General features: G+C 42.4%; 1 non-coding gene across 1 annotated transcript; it reads right to left on the reverse strand.

Moving 5' to 3' along the window:
• Positions 1–680: 680 nt before the first annotated feature.
• TRNAT-GGU (transfer RNA threonine (anticodon GGU)) lies at positions 681–753 on the reverse strand. Its single transcript has one exon. It is a non-coding gene; the product is annotated as a tRNA-Thr (tRNA).
• Between the last annotated feature and the right edge of the window lie 3,502 nt (positions 754–4,255).

Genomic DNA, 4,255 nt, shown 5'->3' on the forward strand with positions numbered 1-4,255 from the left:
TTTCTCTGTGATTTATCATAACATTTTGTGTATATTTCCCTGTGCTATACAGTGTAATCTTGTTTATCTGTTCTACAATTTTGAAATCCCAGTCTATCCCTTCCCACCCTCTACCCCGCCCCCCCCCCCCCCCCCCGGTAACCACAAGTCTGTATTCTCTTGGGCAGAGTTTTGAGGAGGAGGAATTCGTAAAGTTGACTCCGACAAGAATTCTGCTCTCTGGAAACACGTGGTCATTTAGGGCAGGAAGAGACCGGCTAAATTTTATACTCCAAATATAATGTGATAAAGGCCGTGAGGACAGCTAAGATGCTGCAGATGCTACCAAGATACTTCCTCTCCAATCAACACTGCCATGAACAGTGTTTCCAGCACAACTTCCAGGGACGGAGAAATCCAGGAAGGCCGTGGGTGATTGCACAGCATGACTCAATCACATATGTATGTATTTGCTGGCTCTGGACTGAACACTGGTGCCTGCAGGTTGGGGGAGGAAGATGACAGTGGTCAGTTAAGTGTGAACAGCCCTATCTTCACGAGCCTTATCGCAACTGTCAACAGGATGGTGTGACTGCCGAAGCTTTGCCAAAAGCAGCTCTTCTTTTCTTTTTAAAATTATTTATTTACATATTGGGGTTTTTTTGAGGGGAGAGGTAATTAGGTTTATTTATTTATTTTCATGGAAGTACTGGGGATTGAACCCAGGACCTCGTGCATACCAAGCACGCGCCCTGCCACTGAACTATACCCTCCGCCCTTTATTTTCTTCTCTAACTTTTTCTCTTCAGGTTTGCAATTTGTGGATGAAGACTCTTAAGAGAGATACTAGCCAGCTATTGCTGCACTGATGCTATGTAAAAAAACCCAGCCCCCTCCCTGTAGTCTATAATCATAACAGTTTATGTTCACGCTCACTTGTAGGTCTGTCGGTCAGCTGAGAACTGGCTGATCCAGGCTGAGCTGGGCTGGATTCCAGGTTGCTGATCTGGTTGAGATCTGCTTCACATTACGGGGCTCGTGATCTCAGATCACAGTAATGTCAGATCCCAGGAACACAAGGTGGCGAGCCAGGCTGTGAGATGGCTCTTATGGACCTTTATCCACATTGTCTGTTCCATCCATAGTTTTTTCAGTCAGAGAAAGTCCTACATGGCCTGGCCCAAGATCAGTAAGGCAGGGGAGTACATGCTGCCTATGTGAGTGGAAGAAAGTGCCAAGTCACAGGGCATGGGTGTAATTCATGTCCTTCAGAGAAAGCAGAAAGAACTGGGAATGATGATCTAATCTACTATAAGGGATGTCATTTTTCATGAAAAGAAAACCTCCCAATGAGATGTATAAGTAATGGACCTCTTCTGAGTAGTGGAGTTGCTGCTGACCTATGGGTACTGAGAAACCAGTGACAAAGTCCCTGTGTGGTTGGAGCTGGAATGATCATCACTGTAGATTTGAAGACTTTTTCGTTCCTGGCTTCAGATAAGCTCTGCGCCTGCTGCTTCACAGCAAAGGAAACACTTCATCTTTCTCCTCTGTATACTTGCCTGTTTATTTCCTTCCTCCTGCCCCAATTCCACAACTGTCACGCTTCTCCAGCCCCTACATTAATGGCTGCCCTATTTCAACTCCGTATTACTCAGCTGTTGGCAATTCTGGAAGTCCTCCACCAGGGTTCACCATGGCTGGAAAGACCTGCCTGCGTTTCTGGATCTCAGCCATGAAGGACGGGCTTGAGGACCAGGCTGGGTGGTTTGTAGCAGTTCCTGTCTTTAGAAGCTGAGATCTGCAATATCATATGATGTCTCTTGTATGTGGAATCTAAAAATATATATACAAATTTTATTTACAAACCAGAAATAGACTCATGGACATAGAAAACAAACTGATTACCAGGGGGAAGAAGGGGTGGGGAGGGATAAAGTGGGATTCCGAGATTTACAGATACTAACTACTATATATAAAATAGATAAACAACAAGGACCTACTGTATAGCACAGGGAACTATATTCAATTTCTTGCAATGAGCTATAATGGAAAAGAATCTGAAAAAAATACATATATATGTATGTATGTATATGTATAACTGAATTGCTTTGCTGTGCACCTAGAATTAACATTGCAAATTTAACATTGTAAAACACTTCAATAAAAAATAAGAATTTAAGTAATTTTAAAAAGAAGCTGATTAAAAATTTTTAGAAGGCTGGTCTCCACTGAAAACTTTGAAATGAACCTGTCCCCACAAGAATCTCATAGGCTCATAGAACACGAGCTCTGGGGCTTTGCAGAGCATCTAGTCAGCCTGCTGTTTCACAGATAAAGCAACCAAGTGCAGAGAATCTTGTTCATGAAAGAACAAAGACCGGGGCCTTGGACTTGCAATTCTCAATCCAGGGGACCCGCAGTGTCTCACCACATTCACCCTTCCCCCAGTGGAGTCAGTTTCATTGTTACTGAAATTATTGTGAACATGTGTGGCAGGATACTAGATGAAAGCCTAAAAATAGGTGGATTTGGGGGCTGTGGACCCTGTTTACATACCCATCTAAAGACCCCTTAACTAGCAAATCAGGCTACTCTTTGGTCTAGGAAAAGGAGGACTCAATTAAATGCAAAGAGAAATACAAAGAGTTTAATTCTTTGCTTTTGATCTCCTAAGGGCCCAAGGACCCGAGTAGCATTTTAGAGACCACCCCACACTTCCACCAACTCTGGCATTCCCAAGGCAATCTGAAAGAAGCCTGGGGGATGTAGGGGGAAATGGGGAGGGACCCTGAAAGTTAATCCTGAGAGACTGTGAAATCACTGACCTGACGATGACAGGCTGTATTTGTAAGTGACTGTATTCAGTTTACCACCACCAAGATTGAAATTCAAAATTGATGCTATAATAGAAAAATAGGGTAAATTACCATTTTTCTGTAACTGACTTTGTGACCTGTGACTTTTGTACCTACAGCCTATTGGCAAGAGAGTGATACCAAGGGCTAGTACCACAAGTGGAGGTAGGAGAAATACTGCTAGCTAATATGCACAGAAAAAGATCTGGAAGGATTTAAATGTGGAATAATTTCGTTTTGTTTATATGCATTTAAAATTGTTTCCCAATAAACACGTACCATTTTTGTAACAGGAAAAATATACTATTTTAATTTTAAAAAATCACCTCCCAGCCTCCCCTCCTCTCTCCTATCTGATACAAATCCTCTCAATTTTTGCTTATTTTTGGCACTACCCACATACCTTGCCACTGAAGTTGCTCCTACTAACATCTTTCCTTGTTCTAATTTGCTATTTCCCCCAAACCATTGGACCTTTGTATTCCCTAGTTTCATTGGTGTTGAGGACTTAGTTGGCCGGCACATCACCAACTGTGAATCTGGAAAGTCAAGATAAATAGAAAAACAAATCAAAGAACAAACGCTGAGCCCACTCATCTGCATTTCTCATTCTCAAGCGCACTTTGATGCAGATACTCCGTATTTATTAATGATGTATGTCCTACTTAAAAAATACTTGAAGGGACTTAGAAAAAAAGTTATCAAGATATGACTTGATCAAAACCGAAACAGCAGTGGAAGGCAGTTTAGTTCCTTTCAGCAAGTGTGGGAGGCCACAGATGAGTGAAGCCAGGGCAGTCAAGTGGGGAGCCAGACCGGATCTTCTTGGTATAGTCTGACGGGTGCTGGGGGAAGGGCCCTGAGACAAGCCTGAGGGCAGGGGGAGGCTCCTGAAAAAGCTCCCTGGCAGAGATGTCTCCTGCACTAAGTCCTGAAGGATGAGTTAGAGTCAGCCAGGGAAAGAAACCTAAAAGCGGTAAGAAAACCTGCTAATGAAAGTTCCACACCCAGGCTTTACTCTAAGTTCCAGGCTTTTGGCCAAGAAGGCAAAAGTGGAAAATACTTCTTACTGTATGAGAAAAGGAACATACCTTTCTAGGAACCAAAAATGAAACTCTGGAATTCTCCAGTTTTATCGTGTATGAAAATGTCCCCAAATATCATTAAAAATGCAGAATTCTGGGCCTCAGCTTCAGAGACTCTGACTCAGTAGTGCAGGGGTGGGGTCCAAGACTCTGCTTTTTAACAAACTCTCCAAATAATTCTGATGTAAGTAGCCCCACCCACAGTGCACCTGAAAAATACTGCTGTAAAAGAAATTTTTTTTGGATTGAAGTATAGTTGATTTACAAGGTTGTGTTAATTTCTGGTGTACAGCAAAGTGATTTATTTATGCATATTATTCCTTTTCATATTCT

Source organism: Vicugna pacos, chromosome 2 (assembly GCF_048564905.1).
Source record: "Vicugna pacos chromosome 2, VicPac4, whole genome shotgun sequence".
Lineage (NCBI taxonomy): Eukaryota > Metazoa > Chordata > Mammalia > Artiodactyla > Camelidae > Vicugna > Vicugna pacos.